The 25,871-nt window shown below is 46.0% G+C and overlaps 1 pseudogene; it reads left to right on the top strand.

Annotated features, from left to right (window-relative positions):
* Positions 1-271: 271 nt before the first annotated feature.
* Positions 272-25,871, top strand: part of LOC112108847 — a 47,385-nt pseudogene continuing 21,785 nt past the window's right edge.

The following is a 25,871-nucleotide window of genomic DNA, read 5'->3' as shown; positions in this document are numbered from 1 at the left end:
CATTGTCTTTCTCCCTGTTGTGGCGTAAGGGTGGGGGCAGTCCTGCTGGACAGATAAGTGGGAGCAGGCAGTGCTAGCAGAGAGCAATCACTGCTCCTGCTCTGCTGCAGCCCCAGCCAAGGGGCCATCTGTTGGGGCGCATTCCAACCATGCTTTCAGCCTTGATGGCCCCAACACCTTTGTCACCTCCCATACCTTCCCTCTGGGAAGGAGGTTGAGAGACATTGCACTGCTGTTGATCTCCCTCTGCCCAGGGCTTCCAAGAGGGACAGAACTGTGACATTGTCCTGTCTGGAGTCCCCTCCACCTGGTTAGAAATGTGAAAGTGGCTTGTTTTTGCTTTTTGTCAAGTCCCTCAGTGTGTGGAGATCCCTGAATTTCTTATGCGGCACAACACACTTCCCAGGAGGTATTTCCTTTCTGTGCAGGTGAAATGTCCCCTCAGCAAAGAGAGGGGCTGGGTTTTAAACCTTAGAGAGATCTGCTTAGCAAATCCTTAGTGAAGATGTGACAACCCCGGTCTTGCCCATTTCTCCTCCCCTGAGCAGGATTTCCCATTCCCAAACAAGACATGATCTCCATCCGGGAACGAGAGGAAGAGCCATGGGTCCCTAATCTCCAGAGCTGCGATGAAAAGGAGATGCTGAGTGGCACCTGCGCAGGTGAGGAATAAACTAAACCATTTGGGAACTGTCAGTGAATGAGGTGAAAATCTGGATTTGCCAAAGTGCTGCCGTGAGCTCCCGCCATCCCATAGATTTATATGGAGGCAATATGATATTCTCGGTCTTATTATCTATCCCTTTCTTAATGATCCCCCAACATTCTGTTCACTTTTTTGACTGCCGTTGTACCTTGAGTGAATGTTTTCAGAGAACTATCCACAATGACTCCAAGTTCTCTTTCTTGAGTGGTAACAGCTAATTTAGACCCCATCATTGTATATTAACAGTTCTAACATCAACACACACATGAACGCTGTTGTCTGATTTGGGAACTAGAACAATTGGGCTGCACCATTCACTTTGCAACTCCTTGGCTACCCCTCATTCTAACCTACTTTCTAGCTCCCTCTTGAAAATCTCCCATGTTCATTCAGGGATTTGGAAGCTTCCCTTCTGTGCACTGACTCCTGGGATAATTTGTATGTGGTGCTCTAGGAGGTGAGTCTTCCCAGGCCTGGTGGTGAAGACATCACTAAAGCTCTGGACTAGCTTTCGGGCTCACTCTCTCTGCTAGCTGCAGGTTAGTCTCCTAGAGTTACAGTGGGGCAGACCCCTGCCTCTGGTACCTGAGGGCCTAAGTCTAATTCTTGTTGAACAGCATGGATAAACATGGCCTCTCAGTTCTTTCAGGGCTTTAGTACATTCACACGGTAGATCTACTAACCAGATCTCAAAAGCTACCTCCTTTGCTCAGTCTTACAGGGCTTCTGCCCTTTAGCTAGTAGTTTGCTCTCAGAGCTAGGTAGTAATAATGTCATCTCAGCTGATACACCATCAGCACCACATTTCTATTATAATATAGCTCCTGTGAGTGTTGCAAAGCCTGAAAATTCTGCCGGACAAAGGCGCCCCTATCAAGTCCATCCATTCCTGCAGATTTGGGACATATTGCACAATGTTCTCAGATTTGGTCCCACCAAGCTTCCTGCACAAGGTCCAGAATTCCACAGGGCTGCCTTCCATGCACCAACTTAAAAGGAGAGGACCCCATGGAAGACTGCGGCACCTCCCTGATGGCAAACAGTAGATACAGCGGGAGTTTGTTCTAGTTGTGAGATTTGGCTCTGATGAACTTGAGCAGTATTTCTTGGAGGGTCCGATTAAAACATTCCACCAACCCATTTGTTTGGGGGTGGTAGGCCGATGTTTTTATGGACTTTATGTCAAGGAGAGAGCAAACTTCTCATGATAACCTTGACATGAAGGGGCTGCCCTGATTGGTCAATATCACCCTGGGAATACCTACCCAAGAGAACGTTTTTAGCAACTCATTGGTGACTAATTAGGCTGACATTGATCGCAAAAGAATGGCTTTGGGATGGTGTAATCTACAATGGCTAAAATATAGCAGCACCCACTAACCCTCAGTTCAGGGGGGTCCAGCTAAATCTACCCCAATGTGCTCAAATGGAGCATCTACCAAGGGGAGAGGAACCAAGGGGTCCTTTGGGTAGATTTGGCACTCATTAGCTGGCATTTGAAACAGGAGTTGCAACAGTTCTTGAGCTTTTGGTATTCCCCAGGCCAGAAGAAATAAGAAATAAGCCCATATCCATTCCTGGGTTTTTTTTCCCAATCCCCTAAGTGGCCAGACCATGGTATTTCATGGGCCAGCCTGAGGACTTTGTTCCTAAAGGACCTGGAGACCAAACATATCCCCATTTGGGGCTCTTTGGGCACCTGAACCAGGAAATATCCCTCTATCTCAAAGTGAGACTATTGTGTAAACTGTACCGCATCCACCGGGGCTCTGTTCCCCTTGGCTAATGGCCCGTACAGCTGGTTAACACCATGATTTTTCTGCTCTTACACAAAGTCACTGGAACAAGCAAGAGACTGATCATCCAGCAGTGGGGGATGCTGGAAGAAGCAACACTTGTGTGCACTCCTTAGGGGTGTTCAAACTGCACTGGGTGATCATGCCCTTGCACACTTATTTCACTGGATCTGGCCGGGGGGCTGTAGGGCCCCTAGGACCTTGGATTGCTGCAGTCGGTGGTGCCAGGGAATTTGACCCTGCAGAGGTATTTCTGGGGGGAGGGGGGTGTCATAGAATCATAGAAGATTAGGGTTGGAAGAGACCTCAGGAGGTCATCTAGTCCAACCCCCTTCTCAAAGCAGGACCAACACCAACTAATCATCCCAGCCAGGACTTTGTCAAGTCGGGCCTTAAAAATCTCTAAGGATGGAGATTCCACCACCTCCCTAGGTAACCCATTTCAATGCTTCACCACCCTCCTACTGAAATAGTGTTTCCTAATATCCAACCTAGACCTCCCGCCCTGCAACTTGAGACCATTGCTTCTTGTTCCGTCATCTGCCACCACTGAGAACAGCCTAGCTCCATCCTCTTTGGAACCCCCTTTCAGGTAGTTGAAGGCTGCTATCAAATCCCCCCTCGCTCTTCTTTTCTTCAGACTAAATAACCCCAGTTCCCTCAGCCTCTCCTCATAAGTCATGTGCCCCAGCCCCGTAATAATTTTCATTGTCCTCTGCTGGACTCTCTCCAATTTGTCCACATTTCTTCTGTAGTGCGGGGAACAAAACTGGATGCAATACTCCAGGTGTGGCCTCACCAGTGCCGAATAGAGGGGAATAATCACTTCCCTTGATCTGCTGGCAAAGCTCCTACTGATACAGCCCAATATGCCGTTGGCCTTCTTGGCAACAAGGGCACACTGCTGACTCAGATCCAGTTTCTCATCCACTTTAATCCCCAGGTCCTTTTCTGCAGAACAGCTGATTAGCCAGTCAGTCCCCAGCCTGTAGCAGTGCATGGGATTCTTCCATCCTAAGTGCAGGATTCTTCACTTGTCCTTGTTGAAACTCATCAGATTTCTTTTGGCCCAATCCTCCAATTTGTCTAGGTCACTCTGGACCCTATCCCTGCCCTCCAGCTTATCTACCTCTCCCCCCAGTTTAGTGTCATAGAATCATAGAATATCAGGGTTGGAAGGGACCTCAGGAGGTCATCTAGTCCAACACCCTGCTCAAACCAGGACCAATCCCCAACTAAATCATCCCAGCCAGGGCTTTGTCAAGCCTGACTTTAAAAACCTTTAAGGAAGGAGATTCCACCACCTCCCTAGGTAACCCATACCAGTGCTTCACCATCCTCCTTGTGAAAAAGTTTTTCCTAATATCCAACCTAAACCTCCCGCACTGCAACTTAAGACCATTACTCCTTGTTCTGTCATCTGGTACCACTGAGAACAGTTTAGATCCATCCTCTTTGGAACCCCCGTTCAGGTAGTTGAAAGCAGCTATCAAATCCCCCCTCATTCTTCTCCTCTGCAGACTAAACAATCCCAGTTCCCTCAGCCTCTCCTCATAAGTCATGTGCTCCAGCCCCCTAATTATTTTTGTTGCCCTCCACAGGACTCTTTCCAGTTTTTCCACATCCTTCTTGTAGTGTGGGGCCCAAAACTGGACACAGTACTCCAGATGAGGCCTCACCAATGACGAATAGAGAGAAATGATCACGTCCCTCGATCTGCTGGCAATGCCCCTCCTTATACAGCCCAAAATGCCATTAGCTTTCTTGGCAACAAGGGCATACTGTTGACTCATATCCAGCTTCTCGTCCACTGTAACCCCTAGGTCCTTTTTTGCAGAACTGCTGCCTAGCCACTCGATCCCTAGTCTGTAGCAGTGCATGGGATTCTTCTGTCCTAAGTGCAGGACTCTGCACTTGTCCTTGTTGAACCTCATCAGATTTCTTTTGGCCCAATCCTCTAATTTGTCTCGGTCCCTCTGTATCCTATCCCTATCCTCCAGCGTATCTACCACTCCTCCCAGTTTAGTGTCATCTGCAAACTTGCTGAGGGTGCAGTCCTTGCCATCCTCCAGATCATTAATGAAGATATTGAACAAAACCGGCCCCAGGACCGAACCTTGGGGCACTCCTTGATACCGGCTGCCAACTAGACATGGTGCCATTGATCACTGCCCATTGAGTCCGACGATATAGCCAGCTTTCTATCCACCTTATAGTCCATTCATCCAGCCCATACTTCTTTAACTTGCCAGCAAGAATACTGTGGGAGACCGTGTCAAAAGCTTTGCTAAAGTCAAGGAATAACACGTCCACTGCTTTCCCCTCATCCACAAAGCCAGTTATCTCATCATAGAAGGCAATTAGGTTAGTCAGGCATGACTTGCCCTTGGTGAATCCATGCTGACTGTTCCTGATCACTTTCCTCTCCTCTACGTGCATCAGAATTGATTCCTTGAGGACCTGCTCCAAGATTTTTCCAGGGACTGAGGTGAGGCTGACTGGCCTGTAGTTCCCCGAATCCTCCTTCTTCCCTTTTTTAAAGATGGGCACTACATTAGCCTTTTTCCAGTCATCCGGGACCTCCCCTGATCGCCATGAGTTTTCAAAGATAATGGCCAATGGCTCTGCAATCACATCTGCTAACTCCTTTAGCACCTTTGGATGCAGCGCATCCAGCCCCATGGACTTGTGCTCGTCCAGCTTTTCTAAATAGTCCTGAACCACTTCTTTCTCCACAGAGGGCTGGTCACCTCCGCCCCATGCTGTGCTCCCCAGTGCAGTAGTCTGGGAGCTGACCTTGTTCATGAAGACAGAGGCAAAAAAAGCATTGAGTACATTAGCTTTTTCCACATCCTCGGTCACTAGGTTGCCTCCCTCATTCAGTAAGGGGCCCACATTTTCCTTGACTTTCTTCTTATTGCTAACATACCTGAAGAAACCCTTCTTATTACTCTTAACATCTCTTTCTAGCTGCAACTCCAAGCGTGATTTGGCCTTCCTGATTTCACTCCTGCATGCCTGAGCAATATTTTTATACTCCTCCCTGGTTATTTGTCCAATCTTCCACTTCTTGTAAGCTTCTTTTTTGCGTTTAAGGTCAGCAAGGATTTCACTGTTAAGCCAAGCTGGTTGGCTGCCATATTTACTATTCTTTCTACACATCGGGATGGTTTGTTCCTGCAACCTCAATAAGGATTCTTTAAAATATAGCCAGCTCTCCTGGACTCCTTTCCCCCCGCATTCATCCGACGAAGTGGGTATTCACCCATGAAAGCTTATGCTCCAATACGTCTGTTAGTCTATAAGGTGCCACAGGACTCTTTGTCGCTTTTTACAGATCCAGACTAACACGGCTACTCCTCTGATACTTTCCCCCTCATGTTATTCTCCAGGGGATACTGCCCATCAGTTCCCTGAGGGAGTCAAAGTCTGCTTTTCTGAAGTCCAGGGTCCATATTTTGCTGCTCTCCTTTCTTCCTTGTGTCAGGATCCTGAACTCGACCAGCTCATCGTCACTGCCTCCTAGGTTCCCATCCACTTTTGCTTCCCCTACTAATTCTTCCCTGTTTGTGAGCAGCAGGTCAAGAAAAGCTCTGCCCCTAGTTGGTTCCTCCAGCACTTGCACCAGGAAATTGTCCCCTACACTTTCCAAAAACTTCCTGGATTGTCTGTGCACCGCTGTATTGCTCTCCCAGCAGATATCAGGGTGATTAAAGTCTCCCATGAGAACCAGGGCCTGCGATCTAGTAACTTCTGTTAGTTGCCGGAAGAAAGCCTCGTCCACCTCATCCCCCTGGTCTGGTGCTCTATAGCAGACTCCCACCACGACATCACCCTTGTTGCTCACACTTCTAAACTTAATCCAGAGTTTTTCTGCAGTTTCATACTGGAGCTCTGAGCAGTCATACTGCTCTCTTACATACAATGCAACTCCTCCACCTTTTCTGCCCTGCCTGTCCTTCCTGAACAGTTTATATCCATCCATGACAATACTCCAGTCATGTGATTTATCCCAACAGGTCTCTGTTATTCCAGTCACATCATAATTCCCTGACTGTGCCAGGACTTCCAGTTCTCTCTGCTTGTTTCCCAGGCTTCTTGCATTTGTATATAGGCACTTAAGATTGTCCTACTTTCTCAGTATGAGGCAGGAGTCCTCTCCTCTTGTGCTCTCCTGCTCATGCTTCCTCCCGGCATCCCACTTCCCCACTTACCTCAGGGCTTTGGTTTCCTTCCCCCAGTGAACCTAGTTTCAAGCCATCCTCACTAGGTTAGCCAGCCTGCTTGCGAAGATGCTCTTCCCTCTCTTCGTTAAGTGGAGCCCGTCGCTGCCTAGCACTCCTTGGAACACCATCCCATGATCAAAGAATCCAAAGCCTTCTTTCCGACACCACCTGCGTAGCCATTCATTGACTTCCACAATTCGACGGTCTCTACCCGGGCCTTTTCCTTCCACAGGGAGGATGGACGAGAACACCACTTGCGCCTCAAACTCCTTTATCCTTCTTCCCAGAGCCATGTAGTCTGCAGTGATCTGCTCAAGGTCATTATTGGCAGTCTCACTGGTGCCCACGCGGAGAAGCAGGAAGGGGTCGCGATTCGAGGGCTTGATGAGTCTTGGCAGTCTCTCCGTCACATTGTGAATCCTAGCTCCTGGCAAGCAGCACATTTCTCGGTTTTCCTGGTTGGGATGGCAGATAGATGACTCAGTCCCCCTGGAGTCCCCGACCACCACCACCCGCCTCCTTCTCTTGGGAGCGGTGGTCGTGGAACCCGCATCCCTAGGACAGTGCATCTCATGCCTTCCAATTGGTGGAGTCTACTTCTGCTCCTTTCCCTCAGATGTATCATCTAGTCCACTCTCCGCATTAGTACCTGTGGTGAGAACATGAAAACGGTTGCTTACCTGTATCTGCATTGCTGGTACATGGACGCTCCTCTTTCTTCTTCTGGAGGTCACATGCTGTCAAAGTTCTTCACCGTCCCTCTGTCCCCGCTGCGCAGTTTGCTCTGATTCTTCAGAATGTTGTGCCCGTAGAAGCATATCCTGACGTCTGTCCAGGAAATCTTCATTTTTTCTTATGCAATGCAGGGTTGATACTTGTTCCTCCAGATCTTGAACCTTTTCTTCCTATATGGAGACCAGCTTGCAATTTGTACAAAGTCGCTTCTGTCCTGTGGAAGAAAGACAAACATGGCACATCCTGTGCAGGTCACAGCAGCTGATTGCTCACCATCCATATTACCTTCCTTCTAAGAGCTTCCTCAGCTGTTGCAGCAACTTCTCAGAGAAGCCTGCAAGTTGAAAGCCTCAGTGGGCTCTACCCAGGCGAACTCCCAGTCAAACTCCCTCTGTTAGCCTCTCTGCTAGTTCGCAGCTGACTGCCTTTTTATAACAGTCAGGCCCACTCAAGGCCCACCTGGAACAAAGCACTCCCAATTCACACTTTTCAAACAATCAAGCACGCAGTCAAACTGACAAACTGTCCCCGTAACAGACACTCAGATACTCACCAACACAGCCCCCCAAATGCTGCACTTAGCGTACCTCCTCTTGGACAGATCCCAGTCAAACTCCCTCTGTTAGCCTCTCCACTGTTCGCCGCTTCCATTGGGTATGACAGTTCTTTTGTCACGGTCATCTGCAAACTTGCTGAGGGTGCAATTCATTAATAAAGATGTTGAACAAAACTGGCCCCAGGACCGACCCCTAGGCACTCTGCTTGATACCAGCTGCCAACTAGACATCGAGCCGTTGATCACTACCCGTTGAGCCTGACAGTCTAGCCAGCTTTCTATCCACCTTATAGTTTGTTCATCCAGCCCATACTTTTTTAACTTGCTGGCAAGACTACTGTGGGAGACTGTATCAAAAGCTTTGCTAAAGTCAAGATATATCACATCCACCGCTTTCCCCATATCCAGAGAGCCAGTTATCTCATCATAGAAGGCAATCAGGTTGGTCAGGCATGACTTGCCCTTGGTGAATCCATGCTGACTGTTCCTGATCACCTTCCTCTCCTCCAAGTGCTTCAAAATGGATTCCTTGAGGACTTGCTCCATGATTTTGCCAGGGACTGAAGTGAGGCTGACCGGTCTGTAGTTCCCCGGGTTCTCTTTCTTTTCTTTTTTAAATATGGGCACTATATTTGCCTTTTTCCAATCATCCGGGACCTCTCCTGATCACCACGAATTTTCAAATATAATGGCCAATGGCTCTGCAATCACATCAGCCAACTCCCTCAGCACTGTTGGATGCATTAGATCTGGACCCATGGACTTGTGTATGTCCTGCTTTTCTAAATAGTACTTAACCTGTTCTTTCACCACTGAGGGCTGCTCACCTCCTTCCCCATACTGTGTTGCCCAGTGCAGCAATCTGGGAGCTGACCTTGTCTGTGAAGACTGAAGCAAAAAAAAGCATTGAGTACTTCAGCTTTTTCCACATCATCTGTCACTATGTTGCCTCCCCCATTCAGTAAGGGTCCCACACTTTCCCTGACCACCTTCTTGTTGCTAATATACATGTAGAAACCCTTCTTGTCAGAGTCGTATTAGTTGGCAGCAGATTTTTTGGCCCATCTCCCTGGGCCCTAACGTATCAGTAGAGCTTGTTTCCAGGCAAGGTGATGCTCTTCACTTGTTTTCTGGGTCAGAGTAGTAGGGCCACAGAGTTCAGGGGAAGATCTTTCCCAGCAGTACATCCACCCTGTCCCTCTCCCCCAGGCAAGTTAGCATCTTGGCATGACTGGTTTGCCTTGTAGCAGACCAGTTACCAGGCCCCAGTAGCAGCCCAGCACCATTGGGTATGACAATTATTTTGTCACGGTCACCATCAACTTTGTAGACCTCCTATTTACAGAAAGCTTAAGCCTGGTAATGGGAGAGGGTGGGAAATCCCTATGGATACACCCTATAAAAAACATTTCCTCAATCAGCGGGAAATTTGGGCCCAGTAGCTGCTCACATATGAACATCTAGAGTCAGCCAGTCCCTGGAAACTCCACCCCCTTGACTATAACGGGGACAACGAGAGCATTGGGATTCCCAAGGAGTGCTGAGGGCTTGGGGGAGCAGGCTATGGCATAGTCACAGTCATAGTCACAGTCCCTTCCGGCCCCTTGGGTTGTACTAGTCCCTGCTAGTAAGATTTCTGCATCTCCTGTCAGCCTCCCTTCCAGTCTGTTCACAGTAAGACAAAACAGAAAATGTCACTGTTTTTGTGCCAGGACAAGTCTGAGTCATGGCTCAGTCAGGGATGTGTTTCTGCTTCCTTGGGGATTGAGCCTCTCTATGCATTCCCTCCAGTCCTACTGTTACCCAGTTTCTTCAAGAAGCTGAGGAAGGCACGTGCCAGGCTGAGTCCTATAGTCCCAGAATGCTTGAGACAGCACTGGCTGTCAGACCTCCAGAGTCTCTCGATACAGACTCCAATGGCACTACCATTGTTCAGGCCCCACTAACACTGAACCATGACCAAAGTTCTCCACCCCAACCCTCACAGTCTCCACCTCACAGCAAGGGAGTTGAGTGGCTGAACCCAGGGGAAAGAGCCTGGTCTCAAGAAGTTCAAAACATTCTTATCAGTAGCAGAAAGGTTTCCAATGGGACAACTAATCTTGCAAAGCGGGAGAGATTTTTCATCTGGCCATTAGATACTCTCTCTCGCCATCTAAAATGCAGGAATACCCACTGCAATTGAAGGAGTTGGACCTCTTGATGAGCTCCGTAAAAGTTCATTTAGCATACAACTCAGCAATCCACTCTCCCATTTAAGCACATTTGGTTTTCTCACATTCCACGGTTGGGAGATTTCTGAAGGAACTAATGAGGATTTATCCTCCCATTCATGAACCCATCCCTCCCTGGGCCCTCATTATGGTATTTTTGCCACTGGCCTCCTGCTCTTTTTCTCTTATGTCTAAAAAGACAGCCTTCTTGGTAGTGATCATGTCAGAGTGGAAGAGCTACAGTGTCTGATGGTGGGGCCTCCATACATGGTCTGTTATAAAGATAAAGTTTCTTTAAGACTTTACCCTAAGTTCCTAAATAAAGTGGTATCAGACTTTCACCTGAATCAAATGATTCATCTTCTGATATTCTTTCCAAAGCCTCATAGCCATAAAGACGAAGAGAGACTCCACACATTAGATGTGCTATGAGTTCTCTCTTTCTATATTGACAGTAGCAAACAAATTAGATCCTCGCTGAGACTGATGTGCAGAAAGGATGGGAGATCAACGTCTTCTGCACAGAGGATTTTGAACTGGATAGCTTTCTGCATCAGGACTTAGACTCAGACTTTAAGACCAGAAGGGCCATCATGATCATCTAGTCTGACCTCCTGCACATCACAGGCTGCAGAACCTCATGACCCACTCTTGTAATAGCCCATAACCTCTGGCTGAGTTATTGAAGTCCTCAAGTTACAGAGAATCTGCCATTTACTTTAGTTCAAACCAACAAGTGACCCAGGCCACACACTGCAGGCAAAGGCAAAAAATCCCCAGGTCTCTGCCAATCTGACCTGGGGGGGAAATTCCTTTTCAACCCCAAATATGGTAATTAGTTAAACTCTGAGTATGTGGGCAAGACCCATCAGCCAGATATTTGGTAAAGAATTCACTGTAGTAACTCAGAACCCTACCTATCTAGTGTCCCATCTTCACTGGTTTGAAATATTTACTAATTGCAGTTGCAGATTGGCCATATGCCATTGTAGGCAACCTCTTCATACCATCCCCTGCATATATTTATCAAGCTCAGTCTTGAAACTAATTAGGGTTTTTTTTGGTCCCCACTACTCCCCTTGGAAGACTGTTCCAGAACTTCGTTCCTCTGAGGGTTAGATACATTTGTCTAATATCAAGTCTAACCTTGTTGATGGCCAAAAACATCCACTCAATGTGTAGCAGAAGTCAAAAAAGCTAACAGAATGTTAGGAACCATTAGAGAGACACGGTGGGTAAGGTGATATCTTTCACTGGATTTCAAGGGACAGAATCAACTTGATAATTTTTATTGACTAATATAAATAAATACATTTCTGTCAGGGCTCCCTTTAAATAGTCTGCTCTGATTTTTTTTTAATGTCCTCTAAAATTTGTTGCTGGCATGTTTTTGCTCTATTGTTTGTTTAGAAGGCTATTTTCGGTGAGTCTGAGAGCAGCAGCAGCAGCAATTAGGGGTCACCTGTAACGATGGTAGGTATCATATGTTCATATGGAAATAAGATGTTCAAGTTGTATCCCTTTCAGATCCCCTTCCTAAGGCATCTTTTCTCTCCAATGACTCATCTCTGGATTCTCATTTCAATGCACCAGGTGATGGGATTATGAGTGAGAATGAGGAGTATGCCCACCAGGAAGGTCCTGAGTTAATGGAACCATGTGGCACATTATCAGGAATATCCCAAAGGAATATTTCCCAGAGTCCTGAGCAGAGCAAAGCCTGTGAGGGTCAGCACAGATCAGAAAGGCATCAGACAACTGCTCCAGAGAAGAGACAAGGTAAATCAACTGCTTGTGAAAGAGGTTTCAGGAAACTGCCAGACATTGACCAGCTGGGAAACTGCACTATGGGGAGATCAGCAATATGTGATGACTGTGGGAAAAGCTTCAGGGTGAGCTCAAACCTCAGACAGCATCAGAGAATCCACACCAGAGAGAAACCCTTTGGATGTGCCGAATGTGGGGAAAGCTTCCGGCAGCGCTCACACCTTATTCAGCATCAGACAAAGCACACGGGGGAGAGACCCTATGAATGTACCGAGTGTGGGAAAAGTTTCACTGTGAGCTCAAACCTTATTCGGCATCAGATAATCCACACTGGAGAAAAACCATATAAATGTGCCGAGTGCGGGAAGAGCTTTAGTGGAAACTCACAGCTTATCCAGCACCAGAGAATCCACACAGGCGAGAAACCCTATGAATGTGGTGACTGTGGGAAGAGCTTCAGTGTGAGCTCAGCCCTTACTCGTCATCAACGAACCCACACTGGAGAGAAACCTTATGAATGCACCGTGTGTGGGAAAAGCTTCAGTCAGAGCTCAGACCTTATGAAACATCAGCGAATTCACACAGGAGAGAGGCCCTACGAATGCACTGACTGTGGGAAGAGCTTCTGTGTGAGTTCTCATCTTATTCAACATCAGAGAATCCATACGGGAGAGCGACCCTATGAGTGTGCCGATTGTGGGAAAAGCTTCAGTCAGAGCTCAGACCTTATGAAACATCAGAGGATGCATACAGGGGAGAGACCGTATGAATGTTCTGAGTGTGGAAAGAGCTTTAGTTGGAGCTCAGCACTTATCAAACATAGCAGAATCCACACAGGGGAGAGACCCTATGAATGCGCACGGTGTGGGAAAAGCTTCAGTCAGAGCTCGCACCTTGTTCAGCATCAGAGAATCCACATGGGAGGGAATCCCTGAGACTGGGATGAGAATGGGGAAGGCTTTGTGTCAGATATCTCTCCCAACGGATAGAAGCCAAGTGTGTTTCTTTGGGCCTGTAAGGCTCTGACCTGTTCATAGAGAATGAGAAGTGGATTGTTGAGGATGGATTGTAGTTAGACAAAGAGGAAAGGTTGGTGCAGTGAGATGAATCGTGTAGAGGAATGTGTGGTGGGAGCCAGAGGAGGAACCAGGATATGTTGGAGGGGATGGATCATTTGGGGAGGGTGGGGGACCTGGTAGTGTAATTAGGCGGAAGTCACTTTGACAGGGTATTAATAAATAAATTTAGGAGGAAAAGTAAAATTACCCATTTCTCTGTGCACAGGGTGGGCTTCAGACCAGTTATAGTGGGAATTTCACAGTCAAGTGGGGACTTTATAGGGACAGCTTGGCTTATTGCTGTGGGATGGAATGAAACCTACTCCTGGCTCCAGTAGGGAGGGTCTTCTGGAGGGCAGAGTGGGGTGCAAAGATTCTTTTCCAGCTCTGCCACTTACTTGTTCTACGACCTTAGGTAACTCACTCCACTTCTCCATGACTTTGTTTCCCCATTTGGAAAACTGGGATAAGAATCACTCACCTCACATACTATTTAATATAGACTCAGAGTCATAAGAATTGGGGCCATATTAAATTCTGCACAAAAAGGAATAGAATTGTCCCTGCCCAGAGGAATTTATATAGTCTAAGAAACTAGATTCTTTTTCTAGGATTCTCTTCTCTTTTTTTATAGGTGTTGTTTTTTTAAACTTAGTTTGACCTCAGTCTTGTTACTTAGGTTTTCATATTTGCCGTACAGCAAACCTATGCTGAGTTCATTAGACTCAAGCACATGGAGTGACTATAGGACGTACCACACATTTAAAGTTACACATCAAACCTCTTTTATATACAATTACACATTACATTACATTTACTATATGTTGCATTATATGTTTTGAGATTGGCTTGGTTACTTTGTAGGAACTGTACAGCAGAGGTGGGCAAACTTTTTGGTCCGAGGGCCACATCTGGGTATAGAAATTGTATGGCGGGCCATGAATGCTCATACAATTGGGGTTGGGGTGCGGGAAGGGGTGAGGGCTCTGGCTGGGGGTGCGGGCTCCAGGGTGGGGCCAGAAATGAAGAGTTCAGGATGCGGGAGGGGGCTCCAGGCTGGGGTGGAGCGGGGGTGCAGGGGAGTGAGGGCTGAGGATGAGGGGTTTGGGGTGTAGGAGAGTGCTCTGGGCTGGGACTGAGGAGTTCAGAGGGTGGGAGGGGGATCAGGGCTGAGGCAGGAGGTTGGTGCACCTGGGGGGGGGGGCGAGGGCTCTGGGTGGGGGGGCAGGCTCGGGGGGGGGGCGGGGGAGGGGGGGGTTGGGGTGCAGGAGGGGTCTCCAGGCGAGGATCGGGGGGGTTGGGGGGGGGGGGGGGGATCAGAGCTGGGGGGTGGCTCAGGGGTACAGGCTCTTGGCAGCGCTTACCTCAAGCGGCAGCCTGAAGCAGCGGCATGTCCCCCCTCTGGCTCCTACGCAGAAGTGTGGCCAGGCTGCTCTGCCGCGCATTGCCCCTGCCGCTCCTATTGGCCGTGGTTCCCAGCCAATGGGAGTTTTGGGGGCGGTGCTTGGGCCAGTGGCAGTGTGCGGAGCGGAGCCCCCTGGCTGCTCTTATGGGTAGGAGTCGGAGGGGGGAAATGCCGCTGCTTCCAGGGGCTGCATGAAAGAGGGGAAACGACCTTTTTTTTTTTTTTTTTTACACTGTATGGGTTATGGGTTGCAGTGCTTTTACATTTAATTTTATGGTATTGGACTCTTGTTAATTTTTTTTATTTTGCACTAACTGGTGTTACTTTTTTGTACTAAATTTTTATTTTTTTTGTGGTGATAAAAGAGGACAAGTGGTTTTGGTTTTTTTTTTTTTTTGCTTTATATTACTTAAGTCTGCTTTTACTTTGTATAGCATGTATTTTTTTAAATACTACAAGTGTTATTATTAGAATATATTGACTTAATTTTATATTTTTAAAGCAATTATAACATTATTGAATGGTTCCCATGGGTGTTCCCCCTTATCTATGCTAGTACAGATGTTCTGTTTCCAGCCTTCTAATTCATTACCTCCCTAATCCTGTCTCCCCAAAAATAAGACCTCACTAATGTCCAATTACTCATGTTAAGCCAGGCCTACAGTAAGGTGGGTCTCAGCTTCCTTATTACTAAGATTTTTCTTGGAGCTTTGAGATTGGGACTAGACTTCTTTTCCTTTTTCTCTAGGCTGAGGTGAACTTTCTGAAAATGTGGGCTTCAGAGAGCATCAGAGTTTAATTCTAGCTTCATAAAACAGTCTTTAACATTTATTAAAATTCCTAATAAAAACTTGTTTTAAAAACTCCTTTGTGTCTTCCAGTTTCCTGGAAATGTTTTCAGTACCTGAGATGTTTGTGACAAATTTCCCCCTTACTCATTTATCTCTCCACCATCAGGAATCAGGGGCATGTGTGCACTAAACAGCTTGCTCAGACCCTGGCTACTTGAAGGAAATTTGCACCAGTATAATGAATGTACACCGATGCCAATCCCTCCTGCAGACATGCTTCATGGCACAAAGTGAGGCTTTGATTGGGTAGCTCAATTTGGTAACACTGATGTAGGGATACATGTATGCCTTTCCTTAATGTAGATAGGGCATTAGAGCTGGAATGGCTACTTCCTGAGAGCCTGGACATATGAACTCTTCCAGCTGGGGCACAACTTGTCTCCTCCCTGGCAGCAGCATCTGCACCTGTCTCCCCTCTGTTGATTCCATTGCTCTTTAGGAATTTAATTAACTGTTTTTATTTAAACAGAACAGCCAGAGCTCCTTTCAGAGGTTCTGGCCAGACTCCCTCCCAGGCTTCTGGTATTCATCAACTGTCCACCTCCTGTCCCAATTTTCTGGTACTTTTTGGAATACTCAATTCCCTGGTGTGCTTCCCTGGTACTCCACTGGCCCATCTTCTGTGTCAAAGTTGCACCTTGGAGGTTCTGGCTATGTAGATGGGACCACTGAATTTCAACAGCTGGTCTCTGATTGCACATCAGTGTACTTGTCTTTGCACAGGTCAGCAAACAACTGACATCACTGGACAAAACATCTGACTCTTGTTTACAACCTAAAATTATTAGTTAAATCATCTTAGTCTGGTATTTTAAAATAGACTCATATATGTCATCTAAATAGGAGAGAAACAAAACCATTCTGACCAGGGAATTTCTCCAGGATCTCTTGGAGAGAAAGTGAGATTTCATTCCTGGACTAGATAAGTGGGGTTGGAAGTACTGTTGATGACAGAGAAATAATCCAAAGGAGCCTAGAGAGAATGGAAATGTGGGCAGGAAATTACAATATGGGAATGAATTTCAGGGGAAATTTGAAATCTTAATGAATTGGAAGCACAGATAGTGGGAGGAGGAAAACTGGAAAGCAGTAATGGGAGAAGGGAGGGGATGGAGGGGGCAGCAATCTTGCTATATTTGTATTATGATACAAGGATCATGTACACAAAGGCCTCATAGCATGAAACAAGGAAGGGAAATGAGGTACCCCTTTCTTCATCCTCATCAAGAGACGGGGAGGGCGCAGACAATAGCAATGTGAGAGCTGGGGGGCGGGGAGGGAACTCACCGCAGGAGGAATGGCTTTTCTTCTTCTTGAAATCAGTGCATGTGGGGAGGAGTTCCTGGGGCAGTCAGAGGTTGAAATTGGGGGGAGAGCAGGGTCTTTCCAGATGCTTACCAAAGGGCCTATCCTTAACTGCTTGCCTTGATGGCATAGGAGGAGGCATGTTGCCCTGAGTCAAGCATCATAGTCCTTGACATTCCCAGCACAGATTATTTGTGGTGAGTGAGGAGAGGGATGGTCTGGAGGAGGTAAATGTAGCTTGAACCATGTGGAGAGACAGTGAGCAAGCTGGCACATTAATAAAATCACCTGGTGGTGAAGCAGGATGTGTGCGCGCTTCTCTGTGCCCATCTGACTACAGCATGTTGTCTTACCAGCAGTCAGTTAAATGGGGTTAAGGCCTGGAGCAGGGTTAGAGGGAACAATGTGATGGGTCTGACCCAGGGCCGGCTTTAGGCCAATTCCCCCGAATCGGGCCCCGCGCCCAAGAGGGCCCCGCGCCCAGTGGCAGGGCTGCCGGGGAGGGATGGGGGAAAGAAGTGGCCGAGAATCCCTTCCCTGGCTAGAGGCTCCTTTTTAATTTTTACTCACCCGGCGGCGCTCCGGGTCTTCGGCGGCACTTCGGCAGCGGGTCCTTCACTCGCTCCGGGTCTTCGGCAGCACTTCGGCAGCAGGTCCTTCAGTGCAGCCGAAAACCCGGAGCGAGTGAAGGACCCACCGCCGAAGACTAGGAGCGCAGCCCGGTGAATACAAGCCCCACGTGGTTTTTTACGTGGTTTTTTTTTTTAGTCATCCCTGCCGGGGCCCCGTCGAAACTGTTCGAATCGGGCCCTGCACTTCCTAAAGCCGGCCCTGTCTGACCTTCCTGGTATGAAGTATCTCCCTAAACAATGTTGTCGGCTCAGCAGTGTTGGTCCCATGGTCACCAAGGAGGGTGAGATACTGTACCTGGAGCTAGGAGGGGTCAGTAAAATGGGAGTAAGGGTTGGAGGATAGAATGTATTCAGTCTGATGCTCCCACTGTCCTTCCTAATAAGAAATGTGTCACAACTAACATTACAGTACCAAAATTATTCAAAGCTTTAAGACACAGCTTCTTTTATACTCTTCTCTGGAATAATTTAATTATCTTTACTAAAACATCCCTATCTAATGCTTCTTTGCTCTTTTCTGAGTGCTGTATTCCTAGATTTGTAAATGTTGTGAATCCTGCAGATCTTGGTAGTTTTATTTCCCCCCTCTCACAGAAATAACGTTTCATTTGGAATGCGTCACTGAATATATAAATACCTGCTTTTCCCCAGTCTTCAATATAGAAAGTCTCATTTTTGTATGTTGGTAACAGAGACTAGTGAAAGGGCTTTAATTTCTTTGCAAGAGAATCCCATCGTTTAACTATGGATATTAGTTAATATATTTTTCCCTGCTCAATGACCACCCAGTGCTTCTCATTCGTATGCTCCTTAGCTGCTCTGATGGGCTCGCTTGCTAGTTACAAATAACGTGAGTGTCACAAAAGGAAGTTATACCGTGTTGTCCTATAATAGTCCCGACCCCCTTCTTCATCCCTGGGAGCAATGTCCCTCTCTGTGATTCGTTAACACTGTCACATGACAGTCCCTTGCTCAGCAGGGGAGAACCTGTGTCTGTGATTCCTTAGCAATGTCACATGACAAGGGCTAGCTACTGCTCCTGCCTGTTTTCTTCGCACAGCCCCCAGCTGGTCCCGGCCGTCGGCTCTCCTCGGCTATGCGCCTGGGAGGAAGGCTTCTGTTACCAGCCTAGCCAAGCTGGGGACTGCCTCAGACCGTAACTAGCCTCCTAGGACTCTCCAAACGCCAAATCCTGAGCCGGAGACTAAAGGTAACTGAGAGATCTCGGGTAAAGTGCGTCTGTAAAAACACCCCCCTGCTGCCCCATCTCCGCTCCCTGTGTGTCTGCGAGTCCCAGACCGGCTGGCTTTACTGACATCCCCTTAGCGCTCACAGGGGCTGACCCAGTTATAGGACAGCAAGTACACCCGGAAATGGAGCACTAACCAAGTCCCCCAGCCGGAGAGGGAAGGGGTTAGAAAGGAAAGAGAGGAAAGGAAAAATAAGAAAAGGGGTGATAAACTCCAAGAGAAGGGCTGCCCAGAGCTGTTACTGTATCATCGAGAAGAATTCATCTAAAAGAAGGCAGACTAAAAGGCTGCCCTCCCAGACACTGTCAGGGAAACCACCCAAAGTGTAGCCTGTTATTCTGCTCTCTTGCAGTGTTTTGTTCAGGCTCTGTTAAAGGGAGGTTACACAAATGTCTTGGTTCATTTAGTGCTGTGGAAGATGCAGGGTCTGCACGGTAGCAGAGGGACCAAGCAAGTGGTATCTGTGCAGAAGAGCCTGAGGAGACTTCAGCTTCAAAATGGACTGAAACCCTTTATAAAAATCTCCCCAGTTGCCCTTATCTGAACAACATCCATGTGTTGCTCTGCCCCATCTCCCCAGGGAGCTGGGGGAAGTGAAACGACTGCAGGGGAGCTGGCGCAGGGAACTGTTAATGGAGATATCAGGAAAAGGGTGAGGAAGCTGTAAATTGAGGAAGGCAGGAGAGAGACATTAACCCAGTGTTGCCAACTCTTGTGATAATTGGTGTTTCTCTTAAAGCTCCAGCTTTGTGATTATGTGAGAATCTGTTGTCATTTAAAACATGACCTCTAAAGGCTCAAAAACCAGAAGGCAAATAAATTTGTTTTTAAAAAGTACATGATATTTGAACACTTGGGTTAGCAATGCTTTAATTAAGAGGGAGAGGCAGCTCTTCAGGACAGGTGAGTAGGAGCAGGCAGTGACAGGTGACTGCTTCTGCTCTGCAGCAGCCCAGCAAGGGGACTACTACACCCAGCAAATGTCTGTGCCTGTGGGGAAAGATTGTCACCTCCTATTTCCTCCCTTTGGGAAGGAGGGTCAGAGATGCCACATCTCCTTCTGCTCAGGGCTTCCTAGGGGGAGAGAACTGTGACATTGACCTGTCTGGTTACTCACACACATAGAATCACTGTCCCCTCCACTCCCCAGGCTTGTTCTGTTTTCTGATGGGCCCTGGTCTTGGCCAGTAAGATCTCTGCAAGTCGCTTAGTATTGTTCTCTTTCTAAATCCCCCAGTTTATGAAGAGCTGACTCTCCTACTGGGGACACAACACACGTCCTAGCACACATCTGGCTTTAGCACAAGGTATTTCCCTTCTATGCAACTGAAATGTCCCCTGGTAAAGAGATTCCTGATCTTGCCCATTTCTCCTCCCTTGAGCAGGATTTCCAATTATCAAACCGGAGATGATCTCCCGCATGGAACAAAAGGAAGAGCTGTTGATCCCCTCTCTCCAGGGCTATGAGGAAACAGTGATACCAAATGGCACAGGTGAGACGTAAGCTAAATTATCTAGGGAATAGTCAGTGAGTGTAATGAAAATCTGGAATTCCCTCAATACTGGTCTTAGGTGTTGGGCCATCCCTGGATTCCTAATCCACACTTGGCACCATTGGGAGTGCCAAAGACCAACCCTGCCTCCTCCACACTATGGCAATGCAGGTCAGAGCATCAGTCAAAAGACTCTCGGCACCTATCTGCCTCCCCACAAAAGGAAAAATCTAACAGGCCTAAGAAGAGTCATATCCCTTCTGCCTCCTCCCAGGAGCCAAACATTAAGCCATCTCCTACAGCAGGGGCTAGTGAGGCACAAATGCCTGCATGCTCAGTACCAAGCAAAGTCAAATCAACCCCGGTGCCAGAGTCCAAAATCAAGCAGTCTTACTAAACACTGAAGCCCTTGGTACCAGAACAAGCACTAGTGGTTGAGTCAATCACGGTGCCAGCAGACATCCTGTTGGCTGCAGTCACCATATCACTGGTAGCTTCTGTCATTATCAAGATCACTACTTATAGCATATTCCTTCTCCTCTCTTGACCATGCTTTTTCTCCCTCCTCTAGCTAGAAACCATCCCCAGTTTCTTCTCCCTGTGCAACTGGGTTAGGTGATGGGTCACCTTCTCACCATATGGCTCCTCATCCTAGGGCCCCATCTCACCCTTCACATTCTGCTTGGCCCTCACCTTGGCCTACTCAACCCTATCAGCTTTTTTCTTTTAATATTCCCTCTTGGCAACAGTTTAGATATTGAAGCCCTTCCTCCAAAGCAGGGTGGATTTGATTTAAATCACTAGTCAGGAAGACTTGATTTAATCATGAATTTCTACATAAAAGTGCATTTTTGTTGGTTGTTATAACCTTAATACATATTCTTCACAACTCAGAGTTAGATGTAGGTTTCATTTTTAGAAGGTATACACTATATATTTTAAAGTGATTTATTTTGAAAACTTTTCAGATTAGTTTTACAGCTATATCAGAAAATGAATGATTGTTTGGTTATTTCATTTACCAAAGGTAATTGAAGCAGATAGTTCACCTCCCAATGACTTCATAAATATCTCCAATTCAACAGGTTAATCATTAATATTTGGAGGCTTTTCTTGCCATGCTGTATTAGGAGGAGAACATCACCAGACAGACATTTAAATTGTTTTATTTAACTAAAACAACAACATTAATGTATTCTGGATTTTTTTCTTCAACAGCAAACATATAATATTTTAACAAAACAAGCATATGAATTTTTTAATTTAGCTAAACATTGAAGTTTTTTCAAATCAGGTTTGTTTCTGTTAAAATTGTTTTAAACTAAAATAGTTAAATGAAATATTTTTTAAAAACAAAACAAAAATTAAATTGACTGTTAGCCAGGTCAACATGAGAAACTTAAAATATTGGCTTCTGCAGCTAACTCGGTCATCTTCACCTTCATTTTCCTGTTTGTTCATAATCTGGAAAAGAAAAACAAGCTTTCCTGCTTTTTCAGGTCCCAAACGATTTCTCAATTTGGAATTAATTAGTCCAAAGGAAGAAAATATTCTTTCTACACCGGCAGAAGAAGCTACTGCTGTTAAAAGTGAGATTATCATTTCAACAGTCTCTGAATCCAAGTGCTTAAGTGACTTCCACCAGTTCACTGGTGTGACTTTCTTTAAAACATCATCAGCAAACATATATTTCTTGAATGGTTCACCCTTAGCTCTGAAGCTTATTATAGCTGGCATTATGGAGGGATGATTGCTGGATGTCCATGTCATAGCCAACTCCTCTTCTTCAGCAGTTAAGGTTTGACCCTGGTACCAAGTATTGAGAATATTTGCAAGAAAATGAACTAGAGATAGTGCTTGTCCCATTCGTTTTTTTAATGCTTGTAATTTAACTCTGTCACTGTATATTTCTCTTTTTACGATCTCACTCAGTTCCTTCCAAATTTCAACAGCATCAGCAATAAACCAGCTATTTCCCTGCATTTTGTTGAAGGCTACAGAAATAGGCTTCAGGGTACTCAGCATGTGTTCAACATTTCTCTTAAGCCCAATGTTGAGAACTTTGGCTGTGACAGTGCCATCTATTTTTTCACGATTTGGTTCACAAACTGTCATCAGATTAGGCCAGTTCTTGATATAGTGCTCAAAACAGTCCACTACTGAGTTCCATCGCATGTCTTGTGGGAGAGTTAGCTTGGTTCCTCCCACTTTTTTCAGAGCAGCTGCTGCAAAGTGGTTGTTATGGAAGTATTTTGCAATTTCAACAACATTAGCCTTTATTTCTGGAACACTGAAGTCTTTGGCTAGGAGGTGCATCAAATAAGCACTGCAACCGTATGTTATTAGCTTGGGACTCTCTTCTAAATTTCTTCTCATTTGAATTTTTTTTCACAGTTTGTTATAGCTTTTACTGCTACTTCTTGCAAGTATTCTGCTGTGTGTGCATTTCCTGATGTATCAATTGTTTCTGTAAGGAAGACATTCCCTTCTTCAGTTGTCACACAAGCACATACAACAGGATCATTGCGGACATTGCTCCACCCATCAAGACTCAGGTTAACAATTTTACTCTTTAGACTTTTTGCACACTGCTCAATTTCTCTTTCATACGTTTTATCCAGCAATTTGCCTGTGACATCTGCTCTGTTGGGTGGACTGTATCCTGGTCTTAATGACTGAACCATGTTAATGAAGTGTGGGTTCTCAATCATACGGAAAGGAGAGTTTGTTGCGTAAACAAACAGGGCAATTTTTTCATCAATTACCTCTTTTTGTAATCTGCTGGTATTTATCACAAATTTATCTCTGGTTGTTTCTGGATGATGGAGATATTTTTTTCTTTTTGCTACAGGCGATATACTGTGGCTATCTGACATACATGATGTGACGGAAACACTATCATTGGCAGATAACTCTGAAACTATAGAAAATGATGGTGATCTTGAAGGTGGATAGTCTTCCGAATCCTGTATGTTGAGGATGGATTCTCCTAAACAAAATAAGTCAATGCAGTTATTTAATTATTATTACGATACTGCTCATTTTACTCATTTCATTCACTGGCACTCAGTAAAGGTGAAATTGTAAAAGGAAGATCTGCCTATTTCAGCTATTTATTTTTTATCACAACTGCATCTAAAATGATAGTACCATAGAGTAACAACTATATTTTTTGTTCAAACATGAGAATTCAAGAATAGTCCAGAAGGAACACAGGCAGTCCTTAAGAAAGAAGTATGAAATAAGAAAGTTTACCAACCTGAAGATTCTTCATGTTCAAACATGTTCCTTTCATCATCTTCAACGCAGCTTCCTCCTGAGAAGGAACACGTCTCATGATGTTGTTTCATTCGGGCAATCAGGCCTTGCATTTCTTTGTTGCACTGTTTGCATTTTGCACACATGCCTGTCTTCCCACAGGTAGAGGAACTTCATTAAAATATTCCCAAATTGAGTCTTCTTTACAGCCTGCTGCCATTAGAGGTTTTCCCTTCTAGTGAGAGAATGGTATGGTAGATCTCCAATCAATGAAGCCTACACTCAGAAAGACCTCAAGACTTCTGGAATATGCTGCTCAGACAGTTTCACTTTTGTTTCTACTGCCTGTCCCTCCCTGCTCACATTTATCTCCAGACTTCTTCTCCTTGTTCAGATCTATTCTGCCCCCAACAATCTTCTATTCATTGAACTTTTTGAAACTTTGCACTTTTAGAGAGAGGTACAGGATTGACTCTGTGTACAAAAATTTGCAGAGGGACAATAGGGTTGAGGTCTGTTATTTCTCACCTCTATGTATTATTTATTGATTTATTTAAAAACATTTTTGCTGTTAACAAGCATGTTATCTCTGTAGAGACAAATCCACAGTTTGAGAACTGCAAAACTAAGCATCTCTGATGGTATCTTCTAGATGGAGCACTGAGCCCCATTGGGTAGATACAGTACAGACCTGTTTACGCGTGAATCCGCTTAACGCGCGGTAGCCCCATGCCTCCCAGTGCTACCTATTTAACACACAAGGCTCGTTACAGGAACTTGCTATGTAGCGCTACAGATTTGCTCACTAACTCACTGACCTAGAAATGGACAGGAAGTGCGGAGTGGAAACGTGTTGTACGTCTTTACTGCCGACGGGCAGCAATGTTAATGCGCTGCCACGGCAGCGCTTTAAGGATGCTCCTTTGCTGCGGCAGCGATTTAACGTTGCTGCCCCTTCCCCACCCTGCCGTCGGTAGTCCTGCCAGTAGGGACCCTACCAGCAGGGCTGCTGACGGGGGAGGCAAAAAGGGCAGGGACATTAAAGTGATGGTCCTTTGCTGTGGCAGCACTGGGCCGCCGACGGAGGGGGGCCAGCAACATTAAAGTGCTGCTGAGGCAAAGGACCCTGCAGCGCTTTACGGTCCCTACCCCTTTTGCCCCACCTTGGCCGCCAACGGGGGTGGGGGGGCGGGAGCAAAGGGAGCAGCTGCCCTGGGACCGGTGATTTAAAAGGGCTCGGGGCTCTGGATGCCGCTACCACAGCAGCGGCGTCCAGAGCCTCGGGCCCTTTAAATCACCACGGGAACCCCGGGCAGCATGGACCAGGTGTCCTGGAAGGGCTGGCTGGGGGATGCTGACCCCTAGCCCCACCCCTTCCACCCAAGGCCCTGCCCCTTCCAGGGGCCAGAGCCGCCCCCACCCCGTACCGGTAAGTGTCCTGAGTTACTTTCACCCCTGTGTAGTAATAATAATGTTTTTATTAGATTACACATTTGAATTCATATTCTTGCAAAGCGCTGTTAACAGATAGGCCTGCAGTATTTGGGACGCTGTGAATATGTATGTAATCCTAGATAATTATACGTGTGTGTGTATATATAGATATCTTAAGCTATTTCAGCATGGCCCTCTTAACCCGCGGTCCGTTAACACACAGTCGTGATGGCTTGACTCCTGACATCCGCGCGTAAATGGGTCTGTACTGTAAAAAGATTAATTTAAATAAATCTATACAGAAGCCCCTGGAACCCCATAAGATGGGTCCCTAATCCATGAACTATTGGAACTCATTTACAAAACTTTTCTTAAACATTACATTAATATATTGTCTCATACTATAGAATTAGAATTTATAATCCCTATTCCATGATGAGATATCTTTGAGCTATAATGTATCTTAATTAAAACTCTCTTTAGATAGGTTTTTTTCCCCAAAAAGCATTTTATCAAAAAAATCTGATTTTTTTTTTAAATCATTGATTTTTATCCACCCTGCTCCAAAACTTGCCCCTCTCATTCATCTATGCAACAGTGAAGATCTTGCTCCCCTGCTGCTTCCATTTTGACTCCCCACACTGTGATGTCCCTACCTACACCTTCTTCAATAGCTAGGGAACAGATGGAAGAATACTTGGATAAGGAAGACCATGATCAGGAGCCTCTAGATCCAGCCTCTCCAGTGGACCTCTCGTCTTCCTCTCCTGAGGCAGCAGTATCTCCAGCACCCAAACTGATGAATATGCAGCACCGGCTGGATTGAGTTAAATCATTGGAAGAGACGTCAGGAGGTCATCCAGTCCAACCCCTTTCTCACAGCAGGACCAACCCCCAACTAAATCATCCCAGCCAGGGCTTTTCAAAGTCATTTAAATCTCTGATTTAAATCATGTGTTAAATAAGCAAGCAGGAAACCTTGATTTAAATAGTTAATTTTAATCTTGTTTTGCATTTGTACTTTTTAGTTGCTTTCCTAAGGAAATGTTAAATCTCATGGTTGGTATAACTATTAAAAACATAGTGCTTTTCAACCAAATATAGCCTTTACACTAAATTTGGTACTTTTTACTAACAAGGAGTATACACTATATATAGACATTTATTTGAACAAAAAATAAAATGT

Source organism: Terrapene carolina, unplaced genomic scaffold (genome assembly GCF_002925995.2).
Source record: "Terrapene carolina triunguis isolate 2854851 unplaced genomic scaffold, T_m_triunguis-2.0 Scaffold695, whole genome shotgun sequence".
Lineage (NCBI taxonomy): Eukaryota > Metazoa > Chordata > Testudines > Emydidae > Terrapene > Terrapene triunguis.
The sequence above is the reverse complement of the archived record's forward strand: the minus strand, read 5'-3'. Positions and strand labels throughout refer to the sequence as shown.